This window comes from Calidris pugnax, unplaced genomic scaffold (assembly GCF_001431845.1).
Source record: "Calidris pugnax isolate Ruff unplaced genomic scaffold, ASM143184v1 scaffold57, whole genome shotgun sequence".
NCBI classification, from domain to species: domain Eukaryota; kingdom Metazoa; phylum Chordata; class Aves; order Charadriiformes; family Scolopacidae; genus Calidris; species Calidris pugnax.
In genome coordinates this window covers 238573-250878 of record NW_015090813.1, presented here as the reverse complement: position 1 = coordinate 250878, position 12306 = coordinate 238573, and the positions used below count along the sequence as shown (strand labels likewise).

Sequence of the window (12306 nt, the reverse complement as noted above, 5' to 3'; positions counted from 1 at the left end):
CCACTCCGGGAGGGCTGGGGTGGGTTGGTGTGTGTGTTTCTGTGGGGTTTGCTCAGCCTTGGGCTCCTGACAGTTCAGCCCCCACACGCCTGATTAATTCTTTTGTAACGCTCATGGGAAGACCTCGGTAAACAAGAAACCTGGGGCCGCTTCCCGGAGGGGTTTGTGTCTCTGGGCTCTTCCCGAGCTCCTGCTCCATCCCCAGAGCTGATCCCGGGGTTGGATTTTCACCTTCTTGCGGAGCGCGAGCACCAGGATCCCGATTTTTGGCCTGGGATTCCTAAGTAGTGACACTACGGGGAGGTTCTTGCAAGTTTCTTTTAGAGCCTGTAAAATGGCCCTCAGAAGTTGACTCGTTGTACGGCTACAGAGCTATAGGAAAAGTGGTTTGGGTTTTTTCCCCCCAAGCTTTGGAGAAAGGATCCCCTCAGAATTGTGAACTGCTACAAGGAATTTCATTCGTGTGTGTCCTGGCTCCCCAGGGAGTTAAGTGAAAGATGCCTTGCAACATCAGCGGAGCTTTCTCAATGTGTTGGAAACGTTCAGGAATCCAAAGGGCTGTGTTGCAACTTCTGGGGCAGCTGTAGAAGGTAGAAGCCTAAATAGGATCGCTGCTCTGAGACCACCGGTTGTTTTATTTCACGTGGAAGTGGAAAACCTGCTTTGCATAAGGCATAGTGACAAACAGAATTGATAAGGCCTCTCACCGATAGGATTCAAAGAGTTTCAACCCCGTACAGATAACTTGTCAATTTCGTGGCAGAATTATTCCTTATGGTTTGCTTCCCAAGGACCCCTTCCATCACCACCCTTGCCAAAAGGCTGCTTCTGTGTTTTCTGAGTGTTAGGTTCAGGTTTTGTGGTAACCAGGGTGACTTTTTTTGGCGCTTTGTAACTGCTTGACAAATTTAAGGAGTTTTTCTTCCTCGCCCGGGCAGGTAGATCCTCTTCTGCTAATAGACTTGACGTTAGTTTGGCATGGAGCAGTCGGACTGGAAATGAGAATGGGGATGATTATTACTACCAGGGATACCTGCAGAATGGTGGTACATTACACTGATGGCCCCGATAGGAAGCAGTATTTATTTATCTCTGTTTTAAATAGGGAGCTAATTATCGCTGTACACTGATGCAACACATCTAAAGGGAAGGGTGAAACGAGGCCAGTGCTGCCCTGTGCAAACCCTGACATTTTACGTGTGTCAGACTGTATATTAGTTACTGTGTTCTCTCTTGGTCATTGTTGTGCACAAGTTATATGTTTATGATTTAATTATTTTTTTTTATTATTACAATGCAGTTCCTTGAGCTAAGCCTGTTATTGCTTTTAATTTGATGATCTTTGCTCTTGTCATTGCAATTCCCCAAACTGGACGCGGTTCTTATGCTTGGCTTTCTCCATTTGGTGTTAAATTCTTTAGTAAGTGGCGTCTCTGCTGTCATATTTAATTTTGCTACTTAACAGCTGCGTTGCTGCTTGTTAATATTTACTTTTCAAAGATCTCATTTGTTAAAGTCAATGAGAATTAATGATGATTTCTTTCTAAGACTTTTTTTTTTAATTGTATGAGATACAGCCTTTTTGTAAAGGAAGATTATTTTATTTGCCTATAGGTCGCACAGAATTGATGCGTGGGCTGAGCATATTGATGTGAAGTCACACATAAAAACGTGTCAATTCTCTCCTTTTATGCTTTCTACATATATAATCTGGCCCAGGAGATGGGGTGGGATGATCAGTTGTAGTTAGCATCACGAACATCTCTCTAACGCCAGCCGTCAAGGCCTGTCTGCAAGTTTAACCCGGTTCCTGGCATTAAAGGGAAATATCTGCAAAACAAAGAGAATGGTTTAATAATGCTGGCTTTGTTGGGGAACAATGACGAGGGGGATTTTTTTCCTTCCCATTTCTGAAGATACAGAAGCTCCGTGGGTAAAGCAGTTTGCCGGTGTGGGACTGTAAGAACAACGAGGAAACTAAACAGATTTAATTGCTTTCCCATTTTACTAGATTCTTATTGCTCATAAACATTTTCTTACGGGGAAAATATTGTAAACTCTTGTATCTCTTGTGGTGCACGGGCGAGATGCAGCGCGACGTTGTATCAGATGACTTAAGTGTTTTGCTGTGGCTTTCAGGATGAGGGGATAGGACATTGTACACCTGCTTTTCAAATCATGGGTAATTTCTACTCAAATAAATGGCTTTTGTTCTCTTTGTGAGGCCCAGACAATAATTTCCTCTTGGAACCAAAGGTCCCAGGGTGAATTGAGTGATCCCAGCGTGATCTTGGGTCTTTTTAGTCTAGAGAAGAGAAGACTGAGGGGGGAAACTGATCAATGCTTATAAATACTGAAAGGGTGGGTGTCAAGAGGACGGGGCCAGTCTTTTTTTGGTGGTGCCCAGGGATAGGATAAATGGGTACAACCTTGAATATATGAAGTTCCATCTAAACATGAAGAGGAACTTCCTTCTCTTTAGGGTGGCAGAGCACTAGAACAGGCTGCCCAGAGAGGTGGTGGAGTCTCCTTCTCTGGAGACATTCAATAGCTGCTTGGACACGTTCTTGTGCAACCTGCTCTGGGTGGACCTGCTTTGGCAGGGGGGTTGGACTAGATGATCTCCAGAGGTCCCTTCCAACCCCATATCATTCTGTGATGCTGTGATCTTGTATGGGAAGGGCCAGAAGAGGACTAGCAAACTTCATATCTGGGTTGCAACCGCTTCTTGGGCCATAGCTGCAGACTTGCATCTGATGTAAGCTACACAATGTATGTCCCTGGTGCTTGAGAAAGTACATACTGTGAAATTGCAAGGGTTTTTTATTGGTGCCCTGTTGTCATTTTGTTTCTAAGTAAAGTTTCCATGTAGTATCCTTCAGATAGCAGGGGTGCCTCCGTGCTTGTTCCTTGCTGAGCGTGGGGTGCGAGGGAGGGACAGCAGGCACAACGAAGCTCTTTGTCTCCAGTTAGCCATTCTTTATGGTCATGGACCCTGCGTGCTCCTCTGGCTGTACTGTGAGTGTGTAGGATGCTCATATTGGAGCATTAATAGGTAGATGTGTCTTGAGTGGTCTCTGCTGTTTCTCTTCTGTCTTATGCTCTTTGGCATCCTGTAGCAAATGCATCACTTCAAGTACATCCATTCCTTGCACCTCACGTGAAAGAACTTCCTGATGTTGGCTCTTGTAGCCAAGAAGGCCAATGGCATCCTGGGGGCCATCAGGAAGAGTGTGACCAGCAGGTTGGGGGAGGTCATCCTGCCCCTCTGCTCTGCCCTGGTGAGGCCCCATCTGGAGCACTGGGTCCAGTTCTGGGCTCCCCAGTTCAAGGACAGGGAACTGCTGGAAAAGGTACAGCAGAGGGCTACAAAGATAATGGGGGGCCTGGAGTCTCTCTCTTACGAGGAAAGGCTGAGGGACTTAGGTCTGTTCAGCCTGGAGAAGAGAAGGCTGAGAGGGGATCTGATCAATGCCTATAAATACTTAAAGGGCGGATGTCAAGAGGATGGGGCTAGTCTTTTTTCAGTGGTGCCCAGGGACAGGACAAGAGGAAATGGGCACAAACTTGAACATAAGAAGTTCCATCTAAACGTGAGGAGGAACTTCTTCACTTTGAGGGTGGCAAAGCCCTGGAACAGGCTGCCCAGAGAGGTGGTGGAGTCTCCATCTCTGGAGACATTCAGTAGCTGCTTGGACATGTTCCTGTGCAACCTGCTCTGGGTGGACTTGCTTTGGCAGGAGGGTTGGATTAGATGATCTCCAGAGGTCCCTTCTAACCCCATGTGTTTCTGTGATTCTGTGTGGCAAACTGGTCTGTAGATGTGCTGTCTCACAGTAGGTGCTGTGTCTTTGCAACCCTTAAAAGGGGGAAAACTCATTCATCTACTAAGAGCTGGCTGAACTTCTGCTGTGCCCTCCAACTGAGAGGCCTCCTTTCCAGGGGTCTTACACTGGTGGGCCACGTGCACTCGGAGAGTTCAATTTCACATCCGCTTCAGGATGTTGAGGGTAGCTCTCTGTTGTGTGTAATCTTAGCCATGGTTGGTTTTTCCAGCATTTGCCATTGATGCTGGGGTTCACTGGAATGGTTTGTCTCCCTCTGGTTTGTTTTGGCTTGGCTGTCTTAAACTTTCCACTTAGGGTGGTGGAGATGCTTCTCTTTATGTCCCCCAACTAGGAAACTTGTGCGTGACTATTTCAATACAAATGTATTTTTAGTCAAATGCTTTCCTGCCCTGTCCTTGAGCTTTGCATGATGAGCAGGGTGTTGTGCCACAAGAAGGGACATCAAAATGTGATGAGACATGTCTCTATGGGGCCAGTGACTGGTTTATAACTCATTGTGGTGGGAGGCACTAATTGCTCAAGGTGGTTTATAAAATTCAAGTGTAGTATGCAGTACTTGTGACCTTAGTTTAACTGCGCTAGCCACGTCTAGAGAATTAATTAGATTCAGTACTTTTATTTTTTTTTTAAACAGTCTTTCATCAGGTTTTCATTAAGCTTGTGTGTGTTGCTGTTTTGCGTGGTGTTTTATTATATGTTTCCAGGATCCAGCTGCCGTAATATGTTTTACACCATGGAACTTGCCTGACTGCTTTTTGTCTTTTAGCAGGGTGCATCTGTTGCTGTGACCCTAGCGTTAGGTGAGGTAGTTTTCATCATCACTTCCAGTTCTCCAGTGCCAGGGTAAGGGAGGATGAGTGAGGACAACTCTCTTTGAAGTGATCGGAGCCCAACGTGATGGCAGCAGAGAAATCTTGCATGAATTACAAGGCCAGCTCTTGGGAAATGCTGTGAGGCCTTAAACAGTCATTGTTTTTATAGGGAATGAAGAAGGACATTTTTCCCATTAATATTTGTCTTCTACCATCTGCAGATACTTATTCAAAAACCAACATTGCTGTTCTTGCCTGTGAATCCTAATGGCTCGGCAGACTGGAAGGCTGTCTCTTCCACCTTCTATCCTATTTATTTTTAGTCTTTCAGAAGAGATGTTTTGAGAGAAAGGCTGGGAGGTTAACCTAATGACAACTTCTGGTTGGGTTTCTCCAGTAGTAGGATGGGATTTGGCCAGTTGTGCCTCCTGTTCCAACAAGAAGAAACTGATCCTGTGGGAGGGAGGAAATGCTACCTCCTAATTAGCGTTGTTGTTGTTGTTTAAAGTCCTTCGGTGTTTGGTTTTAAAGGCACAGCATAATCATTTGATGTTCATGCAGAACGTGTATACATATGGATGTATTTTTATTATGGTTTTTTTTTCAAGTTTAAGCACATTAATTAAGAGAGCTGGGGGGATGGGCAGTATGGCTTTCTATTTGTCTGCATGATGGACGGACAATCCAGTTTACACTTCATCTCCTGCTATTTTGTTTAGTAAGTATTTTCCACTCTTTGTGTGCAAGGCAGTGCTGGAGCACGTTTCCTGCTTTAGCCGAACAGGAAGCTTTATTCAGCTTATTCCTAGGGAAACCCCTCCTCCATCCCTAGCCACCAAAAAGTGAGCGTTATCCAAGACAGTACCAGCAGTAGGCAGGAGGTGAACAGGGTGACTGACTTTCTAGGCTTTCTACAGCTTGTGGTGGGAGGAAAAAGTGTATGAGACAATCTGTCATCTTGTAAGAACAAGAAGAAACGTTTTTCAGGAAAAAAAAAAAAACAACAAACACAAACCAACCAAAACTTCCTTCCTCCCCCGCAACAAAACACCCAAACAAACCCCAAAACCAACCACCAAACCCATGGTGTGCTGTTGAGGAAGTTTTGGTGAGAAAGAACTGATTTTTCAGGGGAAAAAAAACCCTGTTCTGACAGTATTTGGGAGCTGCACTTTGGCTACGATGCTCTCCAGATGCTTCAGGTGACCACGTGGAATGGTGCTTTTCTTCTCTCTGTTGCTGTGTAATAGGAAGATTCAGCAGCAGAGTTCAAACTGTGTTAAACAGTTAATTGCCAAGTTCCCCTAGGAAAAGGAAAAAAAAAAGGTATTTTCTCTTTTTACCCTGTTGTAATTATTCAGATTGCTGCTTAGAAGCAATATAACTCTCTTGTTTTATTTAGCTAGGGCAAGACTAATTATCTGGGGAAATTCAACCTGATCCAAAGGAGATTTCGTTTGAAATAAGCAGGAAGAAAGTCTTGGGTCCACAGAAGGTTTCCCATGGGGACGGTGGGCCAAGTCTCTGGCCTGCTGGGTGGCAGAGCTCCAGCTGAATTCAGTTTGATGAGGGCTTGGCTTGCTGTTTTGAAAACAGTTGACACTCTTTGGCTGAAGTCTCGAGCTGCTTTGTACGTTGCTCAGGACCTATTATACGCCACCTATGAAGGTTGATTTCCGTAGGACTTCTGATTGGCTTGATCATTCAGGAAAACGGTGTTTAGGGGAGGTAGTTAATGAATTAAACATACTTGTATTTAGTTGTTTTTTAATTAGGATCTATTTTGGAGGCTCTCCTAGATATTTTAGGATACAATAATATGTCCTCAGAAGTTTCTCTTCCTATTAGTATTGGCACAGTCTCAGCTTGGTTGAGTGCAAGCTACTAATCTTGGTCTTGTGGGCTTCCCTCCTAAGCTGCTAATACGGAGTTCCTGCAGAAGAGGCATTTTTTGGGTGAACCTATTAACAAACATAAAACAACGCAGTGGAAAGCCACTGAAATTCCACAAAACCTCCGTTCTGGAATTTAAACCAGTCTCTAACCTGTGGAGAGTCAGAAGAAGCTTTCAAGGGGGATGGGGAGCAGATTATCCCACAGGTGCTTAGTAATTCCTGTGCCTTCCTCCGAGTGCTTTGATGCCCACTTCCATCAGCCACCGGATACTGCAATTGAATCTGGCCTTGGCAAGGTTATTATGGCAATTCCTGACCTTTTTTTTCCATATTTCTGGGTGAAGGAGGGGGAATTTCCCTTTCCTCCTCATCTTTCTTTTCCCTTTCCCTGCGTGTCCAAATAAACGATAGGATAAATGAGGGCATGTGCTTTGATTCCTGTTACCGGGAGCATTCGTGCACCGCAAACAGAAAGGGAGATTGAGAAACAAGGAGGAATTAAAAAATGCCCATCGAAGCCTTGGCAATTATGCAAATCCCCGGTTTCTTTTGTAGTCGTAAACTAGCTATCAGCAGGCGAGATCAAAGCTGTCCACCCTGACAGTTAACAGGATCAATTAAACATGGTAATTAAATGTTGTTCTTGGCTGTAGGTTGGATAGGAAACCTGCTGGTTGGATGGTAGTCTCCAGAGAGCCTGGATGACACGCCACTTAAGAGACTAGAAAAAAAAATGTCTTTCTACCTGTGGGTTAAGCAGAGATTAATGTGGGTGGACTTTGCAAGTTGTTTGTATTTATATCATACAGTGTTTTACTTGGGCAGGGCTCCTTCTGGCTTCAGGCTCTTGTGTCTTTTTTTTTTTTTTTCCCCTTTGTCATTTGTGTTTCGTGCTAGGTCGGTTTAATTTATTTATTTATTGGCCTCTTGTCCTTTAATCAGCGTTGTGTACTTATGAGATTTCGTTGCCCTTTGAGAATTCTGAGTAGTTAGAATATGAATGTTGAAGGCCCTACTGGATGCGGTTGAGCTTGCGTCACGGAGCAGCCCCTGGGCAGGGTAGAGAACCAGCCTGTGGAGAGAGGCAGTGCCGAATAATTGCTTTGCCATTATTATTATCTCAGTAATTTCCCTGCCGGAGCCACTGGTCTACACGCTTTTTAGGTTACAGGCCTGATTTACTTTTATTTTTTTTTTCCCCTTTCCTCTTCTATTCTTCCTTTTCTTTGGTCCCTTCCAAACACAGAGATGTCTATTGCTCTGCCCTCAGAGTATAAATCAAGAGCAAAACCATCTACACCATTACGGTGGTGGAAGCTAGGACATCCAGGCATTATTTGAAACAGTAAAAAAAAAAACAAAACCAAACAAACAAAAAAACCCAAAAACACCACCAGACCTCAAAGGGATTCACTTTAATGTCTATCCGTGGCTGAGTTCTTATAATTTTTTAACCTAAAGAACATTTTAATGCTTCATTAGGTTTAATTTCCCTAATCTACATGTGAGCAGCAGTGCTGCTTCAATCTGAAATTTAACATCTTAGAACCAGCAGATCTGTTAAGTCAGTTGATTGGATATTGGATATTGTGCTGCATTCAGGCTATAGTTCTAACTAAGCAAATTTTGATTAATCTAAGATTGTAATTTTTTAATTAACTTAGCTCCTACTTTTGAGAGATTAGGACTATAACAGATGCCCCCTGAAGTAAATTGGGACCGCAGTTGCGATCTGAAGAACTGAGCCACATGATTTTTCTAGTGGTGATAAACATTGATGTAAATCCTAATAGAAAAATGATAAAGTAGAGATTTCAAGCATATTGAGTAACAGTGACAACGTCAATTTCTTTTAATATTTTATTCTATTTTTTCTGGTTGAATGGCCTAAGTGGAAAATGCAAACAAGAGACTGCCACAGAATGTCCTAAATGGTAACGTATTGTACTGGAATGCTCTTCTTTCTCCTTCTGTCTCCCATTTTTATTTATATTTTTTCCCCCCTTTATACCATCAAAGTGCTGGCTACAGAAGAGCTCTCATCAGCTGCTAATTGGTGGGATAAATATTGCCACTTGCTGGCTTACGTATATTCTTCTGTGTCTGGTTGCTACATTGGTGAGCCCTCTTAACAGCACGGGTTTGAGTAAAAAACCAAGTTTAGCCTTTCTCCTGGCAAAGGGACATCTGTCTTCTGTTTGCTACTTTGAGTTTGGGCTTTTGGCAACAGATGGGCTTTGCTTACGGGAAGCTCAGCAGGACCTGGGAGGGGTGTTTTGTGGGTTATCTCTGGTGGCACCTTTTGTTGTTGTTGTGTTGGGAGGAAGGAGCTCCCAAGTCAGTGGTGGTGGCTTTCCCTCCCTATCTGGTTGATGCCAAGTAACTGAATCTGCTTGAGAGCTTGAAAAACCAAGTCATGTTTGGCTAATGGGGTATCTTTAAATGTTAAAAAAAAAAAAACCAACAAAAAAAACATTGTTAGCCTTGTTGTCTTTAGAGGTGCTTAAAGCACTCTGAGAAGAAAGAAGGCAACTACCAGGAAATGGGAACAAGCTCTTACAAAACTTACCTAAAAGGTTCCCTTTTTTGTTAGCTGATTTTCAATCTAGAAGAAAGATAGCACAAGCAAAGCTTGATTGATTACACAGCAAGATCCACCCCCCACCCAACTTACTGTGGACATGATGGAAATAAAATCCTTGTTTTCTCAAGTTTTGAATCATCCAAGAAATTCTGAAAATTAAGACTCTGTAAGATTGAGGGATATTTTAATGTACATATGAGCAATAATTCAATGAAGTATATAGTTACAGTCTCCTTTACGCTATTTTGGTGTGTAGTGTTGGAAAGATAGATGCCCTGTATTGTGAACTTTAACATTTTAAACAGGACAAAGAGCTTAGTAAGTTTGTTCTACACGTGGTATGAGGGAGAAAGAGAATGAAAGTAATGTAATGTTTGTAATATGCCTTGGTGGGTTAGTCTACATATAGTTTTCTAAAACTTGTTCGTTAAACTATTTACTTGCTCTATTAAAATGTAGGTAGTTACTGTGATTAAGACTCTGTAAGATTGAGGGATATTTTAATGTACATATGAGCAATAATTCAATGAAGTATATAGTTACAGTCTCCTTTACACTATTTTGGTGTGTAGTGTTGGAAAGATAGAGGCCCTGTATTGTGAACTTTAACATTTTAAACAGGACAAAGAGCTTAGTAAGCTTGTTCTACACGTGGTACGAGGGAGAAAGAGAATGAAAGTAATGTTTGTAATATGCCTTGGTGTGTTAGTCTACATATAGTTTTCTAAAATTTGTTCATTAAACTATTTACTTTCTCTGTTAAAATAAAGGTAGGTAGTTACTGTGTGTTACTCCTGCTAGATTTATTTATTATTTTTTTTTAGTAGCATGTGTATGTGATAGAAGATCAAGAGTATTATAAGGTATAAGCATGTTTGTCACCAAAAATGGCTTTGCTGGGCTGGATGCACGCCGTAGGGAACGGGCAGGGTAGGAAATGGAAGGATGATAATGGTGGAACAGCAGGGACTCGTACCAGTTGTCTTCGGGAGCTTGATGGAAGCCCAGATACGGGGGAAACTGGTATAACAACTGGTCTCTGCGGGGGCCAACACCCTCCCCCGTATCTCTGGCTGCTCCCCTGGCAGTGGGGAGGCTGTGCGGTCCTGTTGGGCAGGCTGGGACAGCCCGAGCCCTGCGGGGAGCCATCCCGCAGGGGTTGGAAGAGGGGGGGACCTGACCCCCTGGGGCTGCAGCTGGGCTGGCCCCCCGGTTGTGCAATGGGTGCCCAGGTGGCTCTGCCCCCGCGTTTGCTGCAATCCCTACCTGATGCTGCCCGGGATTACCTCGTCCCCAGAAGGGCAAGCATGGTCTTCACAAGGGTGGTTGAAATGTAAATAGATTATTATAGCTGATTTTGAAATTGTAGTCGCAGTTATAATTATATAATAACTATATTATCAAACATACGGAATGGTAGTCTATGACTGTGATCTTTACATTCAGGAAAGATAGGAAAACTGGAGAAAATGAGGTGAGGGTGAGCCAGTTCTCCTGCCCCGTCTGGTCTTGGTGGTCGGACAGGGCTGCCCCCATCCCGCAGGGGTTGGAAGAGGGGGGGACCTGACCCCCTGGGGCTGCAGCTGGGCTGGCCCCCCGGTTGTGCAATGGGTGCCCAGGTGGCTCTGCCCCCGCGTTTGCTGCAATCCCTACCTGATGCTGCCCGGGATTACCTCGTCCCCAGAAGGGCAAGCATGGTCTTCACAAGGGTGGTTGAAATGTAAATAGATTATTATAGCTGATTTTGAAATTGTAGTCGCAGTTATAATTATATAATAACTATATTATCAAACATACGGTGCGGTCCTGTTGGGCAGGCTGGGACAGCCCGAGCCCTGCGGGGAGCCATCCCGCAGGGGTTGGAAGAGGGGGGGACCTGACCCCCTGGGGCTGCAGCTGGGCTGGCCCCCCGGTTGTGCAATGGGTGCCCAGGTGGCTCTGCCCCCGCGTTTGCTGCAATCCCTACCTGATGCTGCCCGGGATTACCTCGTCCCCGGAAGAGCAAGCATGGCCTTCACAAGGGTGGCTGAAATGTAAATAGATTATTATAGCTGATTTTGAAATTGTAGTCACAGTTATAATTATCTAATAACTATATTATAAAACATACAGAATGGTAGTCTATGACTGTGATCTTTACATTCAGGAAAGATAGGAAAACTGGAGAAAATGAGGTGAGGGTGAGCCAGTTCTCTTGCCCTGTCTGGTCTTGGTGGTCAGTGGTAGGACAGGGCTGGTTTTCAGCAGGAATCATAGAATGGTCTGTGTTGGAAGGGAACTAAAAGATCATCCAGTTCCATCCCCCTGCCGTGGGCAGGGACACCTCCCACCAGACCAGGTTGCTCCAAGCCCCATCCAGCCTGGCCTTGAACCCCTCCAGGGATGGGGCAGCCACAGCTTCTCTGGGCAACCTCTTCCAGTGTCTCACCACCCTCACAGGGAAGAATTTCTTCCTCGGATCTAATCTAAATCTCCACTCTTTCAGTTCAAAACCGTTACCCCTCATCCTATGGCTCCCCTCCCTGATCAAGGGTCCTTCCCCATCTCTCCTCTAGCCCCTTTGGAGACTAGAAGGAGATCTAAGGTCTCCCTGGAGCCTTCTCTTCTCCAGGTTGAAGAACCCCAACTCAGCTTGTCCTCACAGAAGTGCTCCATTTCTGGGTTCATCTTTGTGGCCCTGTGCAGGGAGGAGGGAGCTTATGCTTGCTTATCCTGGAGGAAGGTGAAACTGCAGCCTTGGCCTACTTCCAATCTTCCTCAGATCTAATCTAAATCTCCCCTCTTTCAGTTCAAAACCATTACCCCTCGTCCTATGGCTCCCCTCCCTGATCAAGGGTCCTTCCCCATCTCTCCTCTAGCCCCTTTGGAGACTAGAAGGAGCTCTAAGGTCTCCCTGGAGCCTTCTCTTCTCTAGGCTGAAGAACCCCAACTCTCTCAGCTTGTCCTCACAGAAGTGCTCCATCCCTCAGTTCATCTTTGTGGCCCTGTGCAGGGAGGAGGGAGCTTATGCTTGCTTATCCTGGAGGAAGGTGAAACTGCAGCCTTGGCCTACTTCCAATCACAAATTTCCTTAAAACATTAGAAAGCGTTTATTTAGCATGGCCACAATACAGATTTAACTGTGAGCATGAGGCTCTTTGCCCCAAGAGAGTCTAATCTTAACACAT

General features: G+C 44.6%; 1 protein-coding gene across 1 annotated transcript in view; it reads left to right on the top strand.

Moving 5' to 3' along the window:
- The window catches only part of NHSL1 (NHS like 1), a 211873-nt gene that overhangs the window by 591 nt on the left and 198976 nt on the right, over positions 1-12306 (top strand). The window lies entirely within an intron of this gene.